General features: G+C 32.2%; 1 long non-coding RNA gene across 1 annotated transcript in view; it reads left to right on the forward strand.

Annotated features, from left to right (window-relative positions):
• The first annotated feature begins 273 nt into the window (after positions 1-273).
• Positions 274-22578, forward strand: part of LOC106092358 (uncharacterized) — a 324230-nt gene continuing 301925 nt past the window's right edge. The window contains exons 1-3 of the long non-coding RNA XR_009398190.1: positions 274-380; positions 1816-1919; positions 10380-10482. This is a non-coding gene — a long non-coding RNA (uncharacterized LOC106092358). The remainder of the gene's footprint in view (positions 381-1815; positions 1920-10379; positions 10483-22578) is intronic.

Consider the following 22578-nt stretch of genomic DNA (forward strand, 5'->3'; position numbering starts at 1 on the left):
TGTTGTTGTATTGTTTTGATGAATAGATCTTCAAGTGTGTGTACTAAAAAGAAATATTTTGCTGGTAGAGGATTTTTTCAAGTCAAAGAGTGAGGGTTGAGAGAGTTTTAAACATGGTAACGGGGGCAGAGACGTAAAATGACCTTGAGTGAAACTACCGATGAATGCGTGTAGTGAAATGAAAAGTAAAAGCACAATAACTGCAAAGAAGATTTTGTAATTTCCATAAATAAATGCCTAATGTGTGTTAATACATGAACATTAAAATCTGTATCGTACCCACAGAGACTTGCCGGTGAATACGGTGGCGGCAAGGCAACCTTGTTGGATGCCCATAGCGAATACGGATATATATAAAGGACAGCGTGATGAAGTAATAGGTCAGTATCAATAAATGTCATGATTTTATATTGGTTTTAAATTGTTTGTGGAATATGTTTGCATTACATTAATAACATAACAAATAAATTCTGCCACAAATGCCTATATTTGGGACTTATCAGTTTTTATGGAAATTAACTTCTAAGTATTAACTACCTTTTATTTAAAGAAATATTTCTAAGGGTTGTATTTGAAGTCTCCAAATCGCTGGGAAACATTTTAAAGAAGTATTATCTTTAAAGAAATTTTCATAAAAAATTTGGCTTCGGATAATATTGCATTAAAATTTTGTGATTAGAAAATAAAAAAAATCGATGGCAGTTTTTTATTTAGAAAAACAAAAATTAATAAAACTTTGGCCTTGTGTAAAATTTTTTTAAAATTTTGTGTTAAAAAACTAAAAAAGTTTTTGAAAAAAATTTTTATGATCATTCAGCGAAGAAAAGTGGATTTTAATGACTTTGACATAAAATCGCACCTGCTGTCAAAAGTAGTAGACCTTTCGACATTTATTTTTTTTTTCAATATAGAAACTATCAATTGCAACAGAACATTACAAGAGTTTCCAGAACTCTCACTCCTAAGAATTTTGAGAAGGTTTTTTGTTTGTTCGCGTTTTTTTTAATGTAAAAAACTGGCGTCTTTCGACAAGCCAATTTTCCTCTAAAAGAAAAATTTATAAAAGCTTTGCCTTATTAAAAATTCGTTTTTAGTAAACTTTTTCTTAAAAACTTTGCCTGTAGAGAAAATTATATTACATTTTTGCTCTTATTAAAATCTTGTATTAAAAAAATTAAACTTAGGAAAAATATTTTTTTAAGGCAAATTTCATTTTAAGTTTGTTTCAGATTTTTTGAATGAAATTCCTTTATATAAATAACATGTATTTAGAGAAAATGTCATTGATTTTTTTTTCTTAGAACAAATTTATTGAAGTTCGTTAAAATTAAGTATGGTGCCGAGTTGTTGGCATGTTCGGAACACCAGTGGATGTTTCGAGGGTTCGATCCATCTATAAAATTTTTCTTTACAGATAATTTCATTGAAATTTTGTCTCTAGCGGAAATCTCATCGTTGAATTTTATTCTTCGAAGAAAAGTTCATTGAATTTTTGTATTCAGGGAAATTTTATTCAATTTTGTCTCTAGAAAGATTTTTAACAATCTTTATTTTTCACAATTTATTCCGTTTACATTTTGCCTTGAAAAAATATTATTTAAATGTTTTAACAAAAAAGTTCATAAAATTTTGACTCTAGTCACGATAACTATCGAAAAAAATATTTTTCTTAAGAGAAAATTTCTTTAAAAAAATACAATAAAACTATTTTAGTTTCAAAAAACTTATTTTAAATTTTGTTTTCATCAAAAATTTTAGAGTAAATTGGTAAGAAAATTTCGCTAATATATTTTTATTTTTTTTTATTTTATTCAGCTAATGTAGCCTGAACCCAAGCAGCGGCAAATTTAAGCAAATTCCAATGAGCAACCCCTTATGTTTAATATACGGAATATTATGTTATAATAATGACTTAAAAGGTAAGATCACAAAAATTTTGTCTTTGGAGAATATTTTATAGGAATTTTGTCTTTAGACAAATTTTATTTATTTTATGTTTCTTTTGAAGAAATTTTAAAACGATTTTTACTGAAAAAATTAATATAAATATTTTCGAAAATATAACAAAAATAATTTTTAAGACAATTTCACAAAATAAGTAGTAATTTCACAAAAATGTTGTCTTTGGTAAAATTTTTTTTTAATTTTTTGTCTTATAAGAAAATTTTGTTAAAGCTTTGTCTTTAGAGGAAATAAATTTAGCAGAAATTTATTCTACGAGGATATTTGATTGAAATTTTGTCCTGGCTGAAAATTTCATTGGTATTGTGTTTTTCAAGAAATTTTATCGACAGTTTTCAAGAGCAAAGAAATGAATGGAATGGTTTCTACGAGAATAAATCTATTCAAATGTTGTCTTTAAAATTTTTTTTTACCCTCGGCTTGGAATCACTTCCTGATTCGATTTAGCTATGTCCGTCTGTCTTCCTTACAGTAATATATCTTTAATCCGAAATGGCCTTCGAAGGCTGTATAAGCCACAATTTTAGTCCAATTTTGACAAAATTTGGGACGAGGTGTTTCATTTGACGTCCTAATATGTGCGCAAAATTTCATAAAAATCGGTTCAGATTTAGAAAAAGCTCCCATATATATATATTTTATCCGACATTGTCTTTTAAGGCTGTATCAACCACAAATATAGTCCGATCTTTACAAAATTTAGCATGAGGTGTTTTATTTGACGTTCTCATATATGTGCAAAATTTCGTCAAAATCGGATCAGACTTAGATATAGCTCCCATATATGTCTTTCATCCGATATGGACTTTTAAGGCTGTATAAGCTTCACATACAGTCCTATCTTTACAAAATTTAACATGATGTATTCAATTTGACATTCTCACATGTGTGGAAAATTTCGTCGAAATCGTTCCAGCTTTAGACTTACCTCCTATATATACATATTTTTCAACCGATATGACCTTTTAGGCTGTAGAAGCCACAGTTTTGGTTCAATCTTTACAAAAATTTGCATGAGATGGTTCCATCCTAATATATGTACAAAATTTTATTTTAACCGTATCAAATTAAAATATAGCTCTCATATATATCTTTCATCCGATAAGGTCTTTCAAGGCTGATGAAGCCACAGTTTTTTACAAATTTTCGCACGAGACAATTTTTTTCATTGAAATTATGTCTTTAGAGAATCTTAGCCTTATATATTAAAATTTTGTGTACTATATATTTAGGTTGGGTTAGGTTAAAAAGAGGGTGCGGATATTAATCCGCCCCATACATCTACAGACAGTAATCGGCATGTTGTGCGCTCTAAAAATTTAGAAGTATCCTCCAAAGTAAAATTTTAAGTTAGAAATTCCGTGGTACTTACAAAATCCTTAACTTTTTTCTATACCACTTCCCTAAGTTGGTTCAAGTCTGGTATTGTGTCCCCACTTATGTACCGGTCTTTTAGCCGCAAATGCCGGGCAGTGACATAGAAAATACTCCAACGTCTCATAATCTTTTCCACATGCCCTAAACATGCTATCACTTGCCGCACCGATTTTGCATAAGTGAGCTCGTTATGATACCAATATCTATACTGAACACCTTCTTACTTCTTTACAGTAATAGTCTCGTCCTCGCGCGATTCGTATTAGCCCATAGGATTTTCGCCGTCCTACCGACTGTTTTGCTGATCCACAATGTTACATGTGCGTTCGTCCCTTAACTACGTCCACCCAAAAACCAAGTTTATTGACAGCAGTCCTCTGGCCTTCACTGCCAAATATCTGCCCTTTCATTCTCCCTTACTCCATTATGGCGCGGCATCCAAACGATGGAAATTGTGCCATCGTCAGAGAAGGCGTTAATCTCCTTCTTACACTGCAAGACTGCTCGTGACCTTACCCTCCTGGTTGTTATTGCTCTTGTGGCCATTTTACTGTCCGTAAAGATGTTCACACTCTACGTCCTCGCGTTAGCACTTCTACGCTATTATGGTCAGGCAGTCTAAAACAAATCTCAGTCCTTGGGTTCTCAATGTGGACCCACAGGCCCACTCTGTACCCTAGTTTTGATCCATCCGTGTAACGTGATCTTCCAGATGGCAATAATAGGTTTCCGTCAGTCTATGACTGTGCCGCTGGCAGCATTGCCTCGCACTCGACCTCAAGTGTCGTCTTAGGTATCCGATCGGAAACCTCTTCCCTTCCTTTCAGGTTATCTATTTAGTCTTTAAAAAATTTCATTAAAATTTTGTGTTTAAAAAAAAATCATTAATATTTTGTCGTTAGAAAAAATTATTAATCGGGGCCCGGGAAAAACATTTATTGAAGTTGGGTCTGCAAAAAAAATTTTTACATTTTCGTCTTAATAAAAATTTAAATTCTTTGTAACTTGGAAGAACATTTCTCTAGGAAATTTTTTAATTAAAAGAAATTTTAATTTTGTCTTTAGAAAAAATGCCGAAAATCTCAAAATGTTCCGAAAATCTCAAAATTAATTTTTTTGACGTTAGAAAAATAATTTATAGGTTCTCATGCCTGAGCCAAATTTTGTCTTTAGATTATATTTTATTATTGTTATTGGCGTGCGGACCCTCTGGCTCCGTCCCTGGTCCAGATGTATATGTATGTACTACTCCCGATTTCCACTTTAAGAGCCTTTGCAAACGCATTTTGAACCTATTTTCTAAAAATGTTGCACAGCGATTTCCTTTTTGACTCCTGCAATATGTACGAATTTAGTTCGAAACTCTTGGGGCTCAATTCTCTTTCTATGAAAACACAAAATGAAAAGTTTTTACGTTTTCATAGCATATCGGATTCGTGTTTTGGGTAAACACAAAAACAACAAGTAAAAAGGCGTTAAGTTCGGCCGGGCCGAACTTTGGATACCCACCACCTCGGGTATATATATAAACCACCTTTCATCAAAATTCGGTGAAAATTTCATACCTTATACTCATATACCTCATACCGATCTGAACTATATACGACACGGCTTAACTTAACTCACTGTTCCAAATTTCGGGGACATCGGGCAATAAATGAGCATTTTATGGGCCCAAAACCATAAATTAAGAAATCGGTCTATATGGCAGCTATATCCAAATCTGAACCGATCTGGACCAAGTTAACGAAACATGTCAAAGGGCCTAAGACAACTCACTGTCCCAAATTTCAACGAAATCGGATAGTAAATGTGGCTTTTATGGGCCTTAGACCCTAAATCGGAGGATCGGTATATATGGCAGCTATATCCAAATCTGTACCGATCTGGTCCAAATTAACGAAGGAAGTTGAAGGGCCTAACACAAATCCCTGTCCCAAATTTCAGCAAAATCGGATAATAAATGTGGCTTTTATGGGCCTTAGACCCTAAATCGGAGGATCGGTCTATATGGCAGCTATATCCAAATCTGTACCGATCTGGTCCAAATTGACGAAGGAAGTTGAAGGGCCTAACACAAATCCCTGTCCCAAATTTCAGCGAAATCGGATAATAAATGTGGCTTTTATGGGCCTTAGACCCTAAATCGGCGGATCGGTCTATATGGGGGCTATATCAAGATATAGTCCGATATAGCCCATCTTCGAACTTAACCTGCTTATGGACAAAAAAAGAATCTGTTCAAAATTTCAGCTCAATATCTCTATTTTTAAAGACTGTAGCGTGATTTCAACAGACAGACGGACAGACGGACGGACATGGCTAGATCGTCTTAGATTTTTACGCTGATCAAGAATATATATACCTTATAGGGTCGGAAATGGATATTTCGATGTGTTGCAAACGGAATGACAAAATGAATATACCCCCATCCTTCGGTGGTGGGTATAAAAGGAGATTTTGTCAGCAAGTTTTTAAATGATAATGGATATATCAGTCTTATTTTGGCTTAACAATTTGTGGAAGTAATTTCAAAACTTTTGGCATTGGCCTCAAGCTGCTTTAGAATTACTTTCTTGCTCTAGCTCATTTTGCTAAAAATCAATAAAACCTTTTTAAAATATTAAATTGGCAACCCAAAGAATGTTACCGAAGTTCTTTTAAAAGAAAATCTAATAAAACCCAATAAATCTCTCTATAACCTCGCATTATTTTGTTATTAAATCAGAGAAAATATAAATGGTTTTTCTAATTATGAACATAATTCTAAGCTCTTTTCCGTTTCCCCTCCTACAGCGATATGCAGTGAACACACAATCTACTCATTCTCTTTTCATCTCTTTGGGTTACACTACCAACGCAACAAGTTTTTAATTAACAGGGAAGAGCCAAAAATACTTCAAGCAAGAGAGAAAGAGAGCCAGAGAAATTAAAGATGTTTAGCTTGAGGTTGTTATGTGAACAGCTCACACATCAGCAGCATTGTCTACCGTTTCCACTGATAAAGGGGAAACGGAAAAGAGAATAGATTGCGTAAGCTAAAATGCTATTATTTACATTTTGCGGTAGGCCTGCGTGCGTTAGTAGGTAAAATGTAAAGAAATACTTCGCTGCTCTTTGAAAATGTCTTCTTTGCATATTCTTTGCAATAAAATCAAAGAACTTCTTGCAAACTCTTTAGTTCATTATAAGTGATCGGCGGGCGAACATTGAATGCACGGATATCGCGTCGGTTTTTTTTGCCTAGATAGTCAAATACTCATTCTAAAATAAATGCAAACCAATAGTCACTGAATAACGACATATAAACTTAAATTACTTGAAAATGTTTGTTAAAATGCATTAAAAAGAATATTTGCATGCATTTTTCGTTTCGTTTGTTAATCTTGTGTGCCGTATGCGTATTGTTTGTCGTGAGTGCATGCGTGTTAGACAATTAAACTTGAAAAACACTTTACGTTTGGACGACTTTGTTTACGGTTTTCGGGATGGATGATAGCAAGGAAGAAAGAAAGGAAAGAAGTTTTAGCAAATTTTTTGAATGAAACTTTCAGTAACAAGTGGCAAACAATTGGAAATAGTTAGCGAGTGCTAGAATTTAAAACCAAACATTCCGGAAAAATCGGATAATTTATTGGTCATGTGTTTATATTTCAATTTACCTAACTCAAATGTACGTCCATTCATTTGGTAAAGAAAATTTGCCACCGATTGCAACATAAAATCCAAGTTAGTTTTCCAATATCAGTACAGCAGGGCACAAAATATAAAACAGTTAAAAAATACTCGTAACCATTGTTGGGGATCTAGGCTATTGTTCGTGTAAGTGCATACAGTTCTGCCGGCAGAACTGCTGACATCGTCGTCGCCGTTGCAGTATCGTTTCGTGTTTATTGCTCCGCGAGTGTATAAAAGACACCAAAAGCTTTTTGATTGTGGGACTGATAGCAACAGGGGAGTGTGTCTAGAAAAATATTGTAATTGCAAATAAGGGAAGAATAACAAGAACAAAAACAACAGAAGCTGCTAACATCGCCGTCGTCGTTTTAGCATCGTTTCGTGTTTCTAGCTCCGCGAGTGTGTTAAAGACCCTAAAATCTTTTTGATTGTTTGATTGATAGCAAGAGACAAGTGTTTGAAGGAAAATAATTGCACATAAGGGAAGAGGGAAAAGCAAAAACACAAACAGCAAAAGCTGCTCTGTTGTTGTATTGATTTGATGAACAGATCTTTAAGTGTGTGTACTAAAAAGAAATATTCTGTTGGTAGTGGATTTTTTCAAGTCAAAGAGTGGTGGTGTTGAGAGATTTTTAAATATGGTAATAGGGGCAGAGGCATAAAATGACCTTGAATGAAACTGAAACTATCGTTGAATGTGTGTAGCGAAATGAAAAGTAAAAGCACAATAACAGCAAGGAAGACTTTTTTGTTTGGATAAGGAAAGACCAGTGTGTGTTAATCGTTTTAAAATACTTGAACATTAAAATCTGTATCACACCTACAGAGACTTGCCGGTGAATACGGTGGTGGCAAGGCAACCTTGTTGGAAGCCCATAGCGAATACGGATATATATGAAGGGCAGCGTGATGAAGTAATAGGTCAGTATCAATAAATGTCATGATTTTATATTGGTTTTAAATTGTTTATGGAATATGTTTGCATTACATTAATTACATAAAAAATAAATTCTGCCACAAATGCCTATATTTGGGACTTGTCAGTTTTTATGGAAATTAATTTCTAAGTATTAACTACCTTTTATATGAAGAAATATCGCTAAGTGTTGTATTTGAAGTCTCCAAATCTCAGAGAAACATTTTAATGAAATATCATCTTTAAAGAAATTTTCATAAAATATTTGTCTTCGGAGAATATTGCATTAAAATTTTGTTATTCGAATAAAAATCGATGGCTTTTTTTAATTAATAAAAAAAAATTAATAAAACTGGCTTTGTGTAATTTTTTTTAAATTTTGTGTTAAAAAGTTAAAGAAGGGTTTGGAAAAATTTTTGTTTATGACCATTTAGCGAAGAAAAGTGGATTTTAATGACGTTAACATAAAATCGCAACTACTGTCAAAAGTAGTGGGCTTTTCGCCATTTATTTATTTTTTAATGTAGAAACTATAAAATGCAACAGAATTACAAAAGTTTCCAGTTTGTTTGTTTGCTTTTTTTATATAAAAAACTGGCGTCTTCCAACAAGTCAATTTTACTCTAAAATAATAATTTTATAAAAGCTTTGGCTTTTAAAAATTCGTTTTTAGAAAAATTTCTTTCAAAGTTTGTCTGTAGAGAAAATTATATTACATTTTTGCTATTTTAAAATCTTTTATTAAAAAATTTAACTTAGGAAAAATATTTTCTTTAAAGAAAATTTCAATGAAATGTTGTCTTTAGGGCACATTTCCTTTTAAATTTGTTTCAAATTTTTTGAATGAAATTTCTATATATAAATAACATATGTTTTGAGAAAATTTCATTGAATTTTTTTTTCTTAGAACAAATTTATAGAAGTTTGTTGAAATTAAGTATGGTACCGAGTTGTTGGCATGTTCGGGACACCGCACTGGTGTCGTGGATTCGATCTATCTATAAAAATTTTCTTTACAGATAATTTCATTGAAATTTTGTCTCTGGCGGAAATTTCATCGTTGAATTTTATAGTTTTCAGTTTGTTTGTCTGCTTTTTTTATATAAAAAACTGGCGTCTTCCAACAAGTCAATTTTACTCTAAAATAATAATTTTATAAAAGCTTTGGCTTTTAAAAATTCGTTTTTAGAAAAATTTCTTTCAAAGTTTGTCTGTAGAGAAAATTATATTACATTTTTGCTATTTTAAAATCTTTTATTAAAAAATTTAACTTAGGAAAAATATTTTCTTTAAAGAAAATTTCAATGAAATGTTGTCTTTAGGGCACATTTCCTTTTAAATTTATTTCAAATTTTTTGAATGAAATTTCTATATATAAATAACATATGTTTTGAGAAAATTTCATTGAATTTTTTTTCTTAGAACAAATTTATAGAAGTTCGTTGAAATTAAGTATGGTACCGAGTTGTTGGCATGTTCGGGACACCGCACTGGTGTCGTGGATTCGATCTATCTATAAAAATTTTCTTTACAGATAATTTCATTGAAATTTTGTCTCTGGCGGAAATTTCATCGTTGAATTTTATACTTCGATGAAAAGTCCATTGAAATTTTGTATTCGGGGAAATTTTACTGAAATTTTGCCTCTAGAAAGATTTTTGTAAATATCATTATTTCTACAATTTATTTCGTTTAAATTTTGTCGTCAAAGAATATTATTTATATGTTTTAACAAAAAAATTAATAAAATTTTAACTCTAGTCAAGATAACTATCAAAAAAGTATTTCTCTTAGAGAAAATTTCTTTAAATCGAAGTATAAAATTCAACGATGAAATTTCCGCCAGAGACAAAATTTCAATGAAATTATCTGTAAAGAAAATTTTTATAGATAGATCGAATCCACGACACCAGTGCGGTGTCCCGAACATGCCAACAACTCGGTACCATACTTAATTTCAACGAACTTCTATAAATTTGTTCTAAGAAAAAAAATTCAATAAAATTTTCTCAAAACATATGTTATTTATATATAGAAATTTCATTCAAAAAATTTGAAACAAATTTAAAAGGAAATGTGCCCTAAAGACAACATTTCATTGAAATTTTCTTTAAAGAAAATATTTTTCCTAAGTTAAATTTTTTAATAAAAGATTTTAAAATAGCAAAAATGTAATATAATTTTCTCTACAGACAAACTTTGAAAGAAATTTTTCTAAAAACGAATTTTTAAAAGCCAAAGCTTTTATAAAATTATTATTTTAGAGTAAAATTGACTTGTTGGAAGACGCCAGTTTTTTATATAAAAAAAGCAAACAAACAAATTACAATAAAACTATTTTAGTTTCAAAATACTTATTTTAAATTTTATATTCCTCAAAAATTTTAGAGTAATTTGAAAGGAAAATTTCTTTAATTTTTTTTTTTCTTTTTTTTATTTTAATCAGATAATGCAGTTGAAGCCATGCAGCGGCAAATTTAAGCAAACTACAATGAGCTACCCCTTATGTTTAATATACGGAATATTATGTTATAATAATGACTTAAAAGGTAAGATCGCAAATCTATTCTCATTGGCGAAAATTTTATCGGAATTCTGTCTTTAGACAAATTTTATTTATTTTATGTATCTTTTGAAGAAATTTTAAAAAGATTTTTACTGAAAAAATGAATATAAATACTTTCGAAAATATGACAAAAATAATTTTTAGGAATAATTTTACTAATTTATTGGAATTTTCACTAAAATTTGTCTGTAGAAGAGAAATCTTTTATTTTTCGTCTTATAAGAAAATTTTATTCAAGTTTTGTCTTTAGAGAAAATAATTTTAGCAGAAATTTATTCTACGAGTATATTTGATTGAAATATAATCCTGGCTGAAAACTTGAAGAAATTTTATTGACAGTGTTAAAGAGATGAATGGAATTGTTTTTTAAGGGTGATTTTTTAAAAGCTATAGAAAAGTTTTTCGACAAAAAACACACAAAATTCAGAATAATTAATGAAATATTTATTTGAAACGATACTACGGTCCATAATTTAATGTATAAAGATTATTTCATGCAAATGTTGACAGTTTAGTCCAATTTTTGCATACTCTTCCCAACATTTCGGCCGGTATCTCACGAATAAATGCTTCAATGTTGTCTTCTAATGCGTCAATTGAAGCGGAGTTGTCTGTATAGATATAAGTTTTAACATAACCACACAAAATATAGTCAAAGCCTACCTAGACGGCCAATTGACTGGTCCCGCATGTGAAATAAAATGTTCACCGAACTCGCCTCTCAATAAGTCCTTTGCTACTAGTGCAGTGTGGCATGTGGCACTGTCTTGTTCAAACCACTTGTCATGCAAGTCAAGCTCTTGCATTTTGGAGAAAAAAAGTTATATATCATCTCCCGATAGCGCTCACCACTCACAGTTACTTTACGATTGGCATCATTTTTGAAGAAGTACGGTGCATTGCATTGCACCAGCCCATTAAAAACAAAAACGAAAAAACAAAACACGAAAAATGCGTGAACTGTGTTGCCAAAAAGATAATAGCTAAAAAATTACCTGTTATGAGAATAAACCTATTTAAATTTTGTCTTTAGAACATATTTATTTTGATCGATTTTTTTTTTTTTTTGAAAATATTTCTATACCCACCATCAAAGGATGGGGGTATATTCACTTTGTCATTCCGTTTGCAACACATCGAAATATCCATTTCCGACTTTATAAAGTGTATATATTCTTGATCGTCGTAAAAATCTAAGACACGCATCCATGTCCTTTCGTCTGTCCGTCCGTCTGTCTATTGAAATCACGCTACAGTCTTTTAAAATAAAGATATTGAGCTGAAACTTTTGCACAGATCCTTTTTTGTGCATAAGCGGGTTAAGTTGGGAGATAGGCTACATCGGACTATATCTTGATGTAGCCCCAATATATACCAATCCGCCGATTTAAGGTCTAAGGCCTATAAAAGTCACATTTATTATGCGATTTTCATGAAATTTGCAACAGTGAGTTATATAAGGCCAGTCAACATCCTTCTTCAATTTGGCCCCGATCGGTCCAGATTTGCATATAGCTGTCATATTTATTGTCCGATTACACTGAAATTTGGGACTGTTAATTGTGTTAGGGAAATTTTTATACTGACCACCGAAAGGTGGGGGTATATTCAGGTTGTCCTTCTCTTTGCAACACATCGAAATATCCATTTCCAACCCTATAAATTATATATATTCTTGATGGTCATTAAAATCGAAGGCATCTAGCCATGTCCTTCCGTCTGTCTATTGAAATCACGCTACAGTCTTTAAAAATAAAGCTATTGAGCTGAAACTTTTGCACTGATAATTTTTTTGCTTTTCGACATCAGTGTCGTTTATAGTTCAAATCGGCCTATATTTGGATATAACTACCAAAAAGACCAATATTTTGTTCTACAGAATTCAGCAATGACCACTCAAAGTCCGTGCCGAATTTGGTCCAAATCGGCACGGATTATGGCGAAAGGTGGTTTACATATAAAACCGAGGTGGTATCCATAACGCCTTTTTATTTGTTAATTTTGATTAAAACATTCGTTAACGATTTGCAATTGTTATTGTTATATTTTGTGTTCAGAGATTAGATTAGGTTAGGCTGAAAATAGGGTATCGTGTCCTCATCTAAGTACCGGTGTCTTTTAGCCGTGAAAGCCGGGCAATGACATATGAAACGTCTCATCATCTTCCCCAAATGCTATCACTTGCCGCGAATTTTACATAAGTGAGCTCGTAGTCCTATGTGTCTCGTTGTGATACCAATAGCTATACTTCTTACTTTCTTTCAATAATAGCCTCGTTCTCTCACGATCCGTATTACCCCATAGGATTTTCGCCGTCCTACCGACTGTTTCGCTGTTCTACGGTGTTACATGTGCGTTCGTCGCCCACGCCCTTAACTCGGACTACGTCGACCCGAAAGGCTTTGGGTTAACCAGGTTTATTGACGGCAGCCCTCTGGCCTTCACTGCCAAATCGTCTGCCCTTTCATTCCCCCTTGCTACGTTATGGCTCGGTATCCAAATGTTGGGAATAGTGACATCCTCAGAGAAGGCGTTAATCTCGTTCTTACACTGCAAGGCTGTTCGTGACATTGCCGTGGTGGTTGTTATTGCCCTTATGGCCATTTCACTGTCCGTAAAGATGTTCACACCCGACGTCCTCACGTTAGCACTACACCACCTCACGCATTCCGTGATAGCCCGGATCTTCGCCTGCACAACGGTATTATGGTAAGGCGGTCGAAAACAGATCTCAGTTCCTTGATTCTCGTTGTAGACCCCCAGGCCCAATCTTTCCCCTAGCTTTGATCCATCCATAATCTTCCAGATGGCAATACTAGGGTTCCGTCAGTCTACGAATGTGCTGCTGGCAGCAGTGCCTCGCACTTGACCTCAAGTGTCGTCTCAGGTATCCGATCGCAGACCTCTTCGCTTCCTTCCAGGTTAACTATCTATTGAGTCTTTAAAAAATTGCATTAAATTTTGTGTTTAAAAAAAATCATTAAAATTTTGTCGTTAGAAAAAATTATTAAGAGGGGCACGGGAAAAACGGTTATCGATGTTGGGCCTGAAAAAAAAATGTCCAATTTTCGTCTTTGAAAAATTGAAATTTTTTGTGAGAGAACGTTTTATGGAAATTATGTCTCTAGGAAATTTTGTAGTTAAAAGAAATTTTAATTTTGTCGCAAGAAAAAATGCCGAAAATCTCAAAAAGTTCCAAAGTTCTCCAAAAGTTCCAAAAACCTCAAATTTATTTGAAGTTTTGTCTTTAGAAAATTAATTTATTAATTTAGATATTAAATATTCTAGAGATTATTTAATTGATGTTAGGGGCGGACCCTTGGCTTTGTCCCTGGCTCAGATGTATATATATGTGTTACTCCCGATTTCCACTTTAAGCGCCTTTGCAAACATTTTTTTTAAACCTATTTCCTAAAAATACTGCGCAGCGATTTCCTCTATGACTCCCACAATATGTACGAATTTAGTTCGAAACTCTTCAATTTAAATTTAAACAAATTTAAACTCGACGACTAAGCTTGGGGCTCAATTCTCTTTCTGTGAAAACACAAAACGAACATTTTTTTTACGTTTTCATAGCATATCTGATTCCTTTTCTGGGTAAACACAAAAACAAAAAGACATTTTGTCAGCAAGTTTTCAAATGGAAACGAAAATGAAAATTTTGTTTTTTTCAAATTTTCATAGAAAGAGAATTGAACCCCTGCATACCCACTTAAGTCCCGTCCTTACTTGTTAACATTTTGAATCTCAATTTACACTATAAATACACTTTTAATGAAGTTCAAAAAGCTATAAATTATTGTCATTATACCATATACATGTTTCAATGGATACATCATCTCATTTTGGTTTATTTTGGTTTAACAATTTGTGCCTTTGGCCTCAAGCTGCTTTAGAATTTCTTTCTTTCTCTATCTCATTTTGCTAAAATTAATAAAACCTTTTTAAAATATTAAATTGGCAACCCAAAGAATGTTACCGAAGTTCTTTTAAAAGAAAATCTAATAAAACCCAATAAATCTCTCTATAACCTCGCATTATTTTGTTATAGAGAAAATATAAGTGGTTTTTCTAATTATGAACATAATTCTAAGCTCTTTTCCGTGTCCCCTCCTACAGCGATATGCAGTGAACACACAATCTACTCATTCTCTTTTCATCTCTTTGGCTTACACTGCCCACGCAACAAGTTTTTAATTAACAGGGAAGAGCCAAAAATACTTTAACCAAGAGAGAAAGAGAGCCAGAGAAATTAAAGATGTTTGGCTTTAGGTTGTTATGTGAACAGCTCACACATCAGGAGCATTGTCTACCGTTTCCACTGATAAAGGGGAAACGGAAAAGAGAATAGATTGCGTAAGCTAAAATGCTGTTAGTTACATTTTGCGGTAGGCCTGCGTGCGTTAGTAGGTAAAATGTAAAGAAAAACGTCTCTGCTCTTTGAAAATGTCATCTTTGCATATTCTTTGCAATAAAATCAAAGAACTTCTTGCAAACTCTTTAGTTCATTATAAGCGATCGGCGGGCGAACATTGAATGCACGGATATCGCGTCGGTTTTTTTTGGCTAATTCATTTACCCATTCTACAATAAATGCTAACCAATAGTCACTATATAACGACATATAAACTTAAATTACTTGAAAATGTTTGTTAAAATGCATTAAAAAGAATATTTGCATGAATTTTTCGTTTCGTTAGTTAATCTTGTGTGCCGGGTGCGTATAGTTTGTCGTGAGTGCTTGCGTGTTAGACAATGAAACTTAAAAAACACTTTACGATTGGACGACTTTGTTTACTGTTTTCGGGATGAATGATAGCAAGGAAGAAAGAAAGGAAAGAGGTTTTAGCAAATTTTTTGAATGAAACTTTCATTAACAAGTGACAAACAATTGAAATGGTTAGCGAGTGTTTGAATTTAAAACCAAACATTCCGGAAAAATCGGAGAATTTACTGGTCATGTGTTTATATTTCAATTTACCTAAATCAAATGTACGTCCATTCATGTGGTAAAGAAAATTTGCCACCGACTACATTAAAAGACTACAATACAAAATCCAAATTAGTTTTTCAATATCAGTACAGCAGCGCACAAAAAATATGAAACAGTTAAAAAATACTCATAACCATTGTTGGGGATCTAGGCTAGTGTTCGTGTACGTGCATACAGTTCTGCCGGCAGAACTGCTGACATCGTCGTCGTCGTTGCAGCATCGTTTCGTGTTTGTTGCTCCGCGAGTGTGTAAAAGACATTAAAAGCTCTTTGATTGTTTGTCTAATAACAACAGGCAAGTGTTTGATGGGAAAGTCATTGCAAATAAGGGAAGACGCAAAAGCAAAAACACAAACAACAAAACCTGCTCTGTTGTATTGATTTGATGAACAGATCTTTTAGTGTGTGTACTAAAAAGAAATATTTTGCTGATAGAGGATTTTTTCGAGTCAAAGTGTGGCGGCGGTGAGAGAGTTTTAAACATGGTAAAGGGACAGAGGCATAAAATGACCTTGAAAGAAACTGAAACTATAGTTGAATGCGTGTAGAGAAATGAAAAGTAAAAGCACAATAACAGCAAGGAAGATTTTTTAATTTGCATAAGTAAATGACTAGTGTGTGTTATTCGTTTTGAAATCTGTGTCGTACTTACATTGACTTGTCGGTGAATACGGTGGCAGCAAGGCAACCTTGTTATGAGCTCATAACGAATACAGATTTATGTAAAGGACAACGACATGAATTAAGAGGTCAGTATCAATAAATGTCATGATTTTTTTTTGGTTTCACATTGTTGTTTGGAATATGTTTGCTTTAGATTAAATATTAAAAACTAAATGCTGCCATATATACTTATATTTGGGATTTATCATTTTTTATGGAAATTAAATTCGAAGTATTAATAACCTGTTTAAATTTCCATTTGAAGTAATATCACTTAAAAATTTAAGTTTTATTTAAAGTCTCTAAATCTCTGGAAAATAATTTATTGAAATGTTATCTTAAAAAAAATTTTCATAAAAAATTTGGCTTCAGAGAATATTGCATCGAAATTTTATTATAAAAAAAAAATTATAAAACTTTGGCTTTGGATTAAATTTTTTATTAAAAAATGTTAAAAACTTTTGGAAAAAATGTATTTCTTTTAATAAGCCACAATGTTTTTACAACAAAAACATATTTTACGATCATTTATCGAAGGATCGTGAATTTTAATGACTTTGACATAAAATCGCACCTGCTGTCAAAAGTAGTAGGCTTATCGCCATATATTTTTTTATTAGAAACCTTTAAAAACAACAGGACATTAACACGGTTTCCAGAAATCTCACTCCTATAAATTTTGAGAACATTTCTTAATTTTTTTTTTCATAAAAAATTATCGAATTTCCTATTTTTTTTCCAATTTTTTTAACGATTTTTATATCACAATGGTAATATTGTCTAAGTGAGTCTATTCAGATAATAAACTTTCACTCTTACCTAACTAGTGTTTGCAGAAAAGTTCATTGAAATTTCATTTTGAATTTATTAGAATTTAAAATTTTTTTTCTTAAGAGAAAATTTGTTAATAATTTTTTTTTCAAACAAATTTTTTGCATAAAAAATCATTAAAATTTTTCTTTAAAAATAATTTCATTGAAATTTTGTCCTTATAGCAATCTCATCGAAATTTGTCCTTAAACAAAAACATAAATTGCAATTCGTTGAAATTTAGTCTGTGAAGAAAAGTTCATTAAAATTTCGTTTTCAGGGAAAATTTACGGAAATTTTGTCTCTAGAAAGACAGAGTTTGTCTCTTTAAAGATTGCTCTACATTAATTATCAAAGCAAAATTCTGCCACTAATATGTATATATTGGGGATTTATCATTTTTTTATGGAAATTAAATTATAAATTTAAATTTCCATTTGAATAAATATCGTTTAAAACTGTAGGTCTTAAAACTTATTATTTTGTTGGCATGTTAACTTTAAAAAGATTTTCATAAAAATGTTGTTATTAGAAAAAAAATTCCATTAAATTTGCTTTATTGAGAAAAAATTTTGGTTAAGCTTTGTCGTTGGATGAAATTTTGTGTTAAGGAAAATTTTACAAAAGTTTTGCCTTATTAATAATTCATCTTTAGAGAAAATTTCGTTGAAAGTTTGTCTGTGTAGAAGTTAACATAACATTTTTAGTTTTTCGTGATTTTTCAAACATCGTCCAAATTGAGATCAAGAGTGAAAAAATGAATGGAATTGTTTCTATGAGAATAAATCTATTGAAATTTTGTCTTTAAAACTTTTTTTGATATATATTTTTCATATGTTTTCTAGCCATGTCCGTCCGTCTGTCTGTCGAAAGCACGCTAACTTCCGAAGGAGTAAAGCTAGCCGCTTGAAATTTTGCACAAATACTTCTTATTAGTGTAGGTCGGTTGGTATTGTGAATGGGCCATATCGGTCCATGTTTTGATATAGCTGCCATATAAACCGATCTTGGGTCTTGACTTCTTGAGCCTCTAGAGTGCGCAATTCTTATCCGATTGGAATGAAATTTTGCACGACGTGTTTTGTTATGATATCCAACAACTGTGCCATGTATGGTTCAAATCGGTTCATAACCTGATATAGCTGCCATATAAACCGATCTTGGGTCTTGACTTCTTGAGCCTCTGCGTGCGCAATTCTTATCCGATCAGAATGAAATTTTGCACGACGTGTTTTGTTATGGTATCCAACAACTGTGCCAAGTATGGTTCAAATCGGTCTATAACCTGATATAGCTGCCATATAAACCGATCTTGGGTCTTGACTTCTTGAGCCTCTAGAGTGCGCAATTCTTATCAGATTGGAATGAAATTTTGCACGACGTGTTTTGTTATTATATCCAATAACTGTGCCAAGTATGGTTCAAATCGGTTCATAACCTGATATAGCTGCCATATAAATCGATCTGGGGTCCTGACTTCTTGAGCCTCTAGAGAGCGCAATTCTTATCCGATTGGAATGAAATTTCGCACAACGTGTTTTGTTATGATACCCAACAACTGTGCCAAGTATGGTTTAAATCGGTTCATAACCTGATATAGCTGCCATATAAACCGATCTTGGGTCTTGACTTCTTGAGCCTCTAGAGGGCACAATCCTTATCCGATTTGAATGAGATCTGAGGGATTTGATTTCTTCAGCTTCTAGAGGGCGCAATTCCTATCCGATTTGGCTGAAATTTTGCATGACGTATTTCATTTTTACTTTCAACCACTGTGTCAAATAAGGTTCAAATCGGTTCATAACCTGATATAGCTGCCATATAAACCGATCTGGAATCTTGACTTCTTAACCCCTAGAGGTCGCAATTACTATCCGATATGCCTGAAATTTTTTACGACGGATCCTCTCATGACCATCATCAAACGTGTTTATTATGTTCTGAATCGGTCTATAGCCCGATACATATCCCATATAAATCGTTCTCTCTATTTTACTTCGTGAGCCCCAATGGGCGCAATTCTTATACGAATTGGCTTGGCAGGTCTCCAACATATAATTTAATTGTGGTCCGAACCGGACCATATCTTGATATCGTTTTAATAGCAGAACAACTATTTTCTTATATCCTTTTTAGCCTAAGAAGAGATGCCGGGAAAACAACTCAACAAATGCGATCCATGGTGGAGGGTATATAAGATTCGGCCCGGCCGAACTTAGCACGCTTTTACTTGTTTAATTTTTAAAAATTCATTTCCAAGTTTTTGCCTGTTAGGGCGAATATTATAAAATTTTACAATTTTTGTTTATTTCTCTTTAGAGACGAGCTTAACAGGCAAAAAACTTGAAAAACATTTTTTGGTAAAATTTCACTAAGTATTTGAAATTTCACAAAAATTTTGTCTTTAGAAAATGTTTTTTTTTTGGCCTCAAAAAGAACACTTCCTTCATCTTTTGTCTTCCGACAAAAATTTAACAGAAATTTATTCTGCAAAGTAATTTTAATGAAAATTTGCCCTGACTGAAAATTTTATGGACACTGTGTTTTTTTGGGAAAAATAAATCAAATTGAATTTTTCCACTGAGAAAAATTCATTTCAAATTTTATTTTAGAACATTATTTTTGAAATGTCGCCTTAAGAGAAATTTTCTTTAAAATTTTGTTTTCATAAAAATGTAATTAATATTTAGGTTCCAATGAAACTTTATTTGAAATATATAATTTCTGAATTTCGATTATAAAGAATTTCATTTTTATTTTATTTTTTATTTTTTCGTTATCCATACTTGTCTTTTTTAAATGAACGCGTGAATTATACTTTTGCTAAACAGCGTTAGCAAAATTTTTTTGGGAAAATTATTATATTATATAAATTAATTATATATAATTATAATTATAATAATCCCAATTTCAAAACGAAAAGTTTAAGATTCAACACAATATTTAGCATTCGAAGCAATTAAATTCTTGTGTTTGTACGACATAGTCGTGCTGAACGAAATTTAAAGCACTTTTCCGTTTCCACTCCGACAGCGATATGCAGTGAACACACAATCTACTCCTTCTCTTTTTTACTCATTGGCTTACACTGGTCAGGAAACAAGAATTAAGTAAACAGGGAAGAGCCAAAAGTACTTCAAACATGAGAGAGAGAGAGAGAGCTAAAGAAATTAAAGATGTTTAGCCTAATGTTGTTCTGTGAATAGCTCTTACATTATGTGCATTCTCTTTCGTTTTCACTGACAAAGGGGAAACGGAAAAGAGCGTAAAATGCCAATTGGCAAGCAAGTAAAATGTAAACAAATGCATCTTAGCTCTTTGAAAATGTCTTAAATTCTTTGCAATAAAATCAAAGAACTGCTTGCAAAGTCTTTAGTTCTTATTAAGCGATCGGCGGGCGGACATGCAGTGAACGGATATCGCGTCGGTTTTTTTTGGTTAAACAGTCAAATACCCATCCGAAAATACAAACCTACAAAAATGTCCATAAAATGTATAAGAAAAGGGTTTGCATAAATTTTCGTTTCGTTTGTTAATTTTGTAGGCCGTGTGCGAAGTGTTTGTCGTGAGTGCATGTGTGTTAGACAATGAAACATGAAAAACATTTTACGTTTGGACGAATTTGTATACGGTTTTCGGGATGAAAGGAAGAAAGAAAGATGTTTAGCAAATATTTTGAATGAAACTTTCAGTAACAAGTGGCAAACAATTGGAAATGATTAGCGAGTGTTTTAATCAAAGCTAAAAATCAAACATAGAGGGAAAATCTGATAATTAATGGGTTTATTTTTGTATTTCAATTTACCTAAATCACCTATATGTCGATTCATTTGATAAAGAAGTTTTTTCAACCGACTGCAATACAAAATCCAAATGAGTAGGGCACAAAATATAAAACAGTTAAAAAGTGCTCATAACCATTGTTGGGGATCTAGGCAAGTGTTCGTGTACGTGCATACAGTTCTGCCGGCAGAACTGCTGACATCGTCGTCGCCGTTGCAGCATCGTTTCGTGTTTGTCGCTCCGCGAGTGTATAAAAGACACCAAAAGCTTTTTGATTGTGGGACTGATAGCAACAGGGGAGTGTGTCTAGGAAAATATTGTAATTGCAAATAAGGGAAGAATAACAAAAACAAAAACAACAGAAGCTGCTGACATCGCCGTCGTCGTTTTAGCATCGTTTCGTGTTTCTAGCTCCGCGAGTGTGTTAAAGACCCCTAAATCTTTTTGATTGTTTGATAGATAGCAAGAGGCAAGTGCTTGATGGAAAATAATTGCACATAAGGGAAGAGGGAAAAGCAAAAACACAAACAACAAAAGCTACTCTGTTGTTGTATTGATTTGGTGAACAGATCTTTTAGTGTGTGTACTAAAAAGAAATATTATGTTGGTAGCCGTATATTTCAAGCGCTAACAGAGGCATAAAATGACCTTGAATGAAACTGAAACTATCGTTGAATGTGTGTAGCGAAATGAAAAGTAAAAGCACAATAACAGCAAGGAAAACTTTTTAGTTTGGATAAGTAAATTACCAGTGCGTGTTAATCGTTTTAAAATACTTGAACTTTGAAATCTGTGTCGTACCTAAAGAGACTTGACGGTGAATAGCGGGTATATGTGAAGGAATACAACTTGAACTAAGAGGTCAGTACCAATAAATGTCATGATGTTATTTTGGTTTTTGGGAATATAGGGAATTGAGAATGGGAATTATTTTACTGAAATTTTATCTTTAAAGAGATTTTCAAAAAAAAATTGGCTTTGGAGAATATTTAATTGAAATTGGCGTTGGAAAAAAATTTTATTAAAATGAATTATAAATTTTTTAAAAACCCTATTTTATGATCATTTAGAGAAGAAAAGTGGATTTTAATGACTTTGATATAAAATCATACTGGTTGTCAAAAATAGTAATCTTATCGCCATAAATATATTTTTTATTTAGAAACCATCGAATGCAGCAAGGCAAAAAACGGATTCCAGAAATCTCACTCTTAAGAATTTTGAGAAAATTTCTTGTTTTTTTTTAATATAAAAAGCTGTCGACTTTGACAAGCCAATTTTCCCCTAAAACATGGCCTTATACGTTAAGAAAAGTTTTTTGTTAAACAATTTTCCTTCGTCTACTTTAATTCATTTCAATTTTCATTGTGATACCTCTTTTTTATCACGACCTATAATTTTTCTAAGGCAGCTCTCATCATCCTCAATGAGTTAAAGAAAATTGTATAAAAGTTTTGCATTGTAAAAAATTCGTCTTCGAAGAAAATTTGTTTAAAAATTATATTACATTTTTGTTTTTATTAAAATCTTGTCTTAAAAAAATTTCACAAAATATTTCTTTAGAGAAAATTTCATTGAAATGTCGCACTAAAGCGCAAATTTAATTGCAAATTTGTTTTAAGGTTGGTAATATATTAGTTTTTCGCGATATTTTTCGGCGACTACTTTTTATAGATAACAGATTTTAAAGTTTTTTCTCTCATTACTTGTGGTAAAATTTCAATATTGTTATTTTATCATTAAGATTTTTGAAAAAAACACACTAGTTTTCAACTGTGAAAACGAACATAGTACCAGCTATTAGGAGAAAATTTGAAATTTCTTTTT

The sequence above is a fragment of the Stomoxys calcitrans genome, chromosome 4, assembly GCF_963082655.1.
Source record: "Stomoxys calcitrans chromosome 4, idStoCalc2.1, whole genome shotgun sequence".
NCBI lineage: Eukaryota > Metazoa > Arthropoda > Insecta > Diptera > Muscidae > Stomoxys > Stomoxys calcitrans.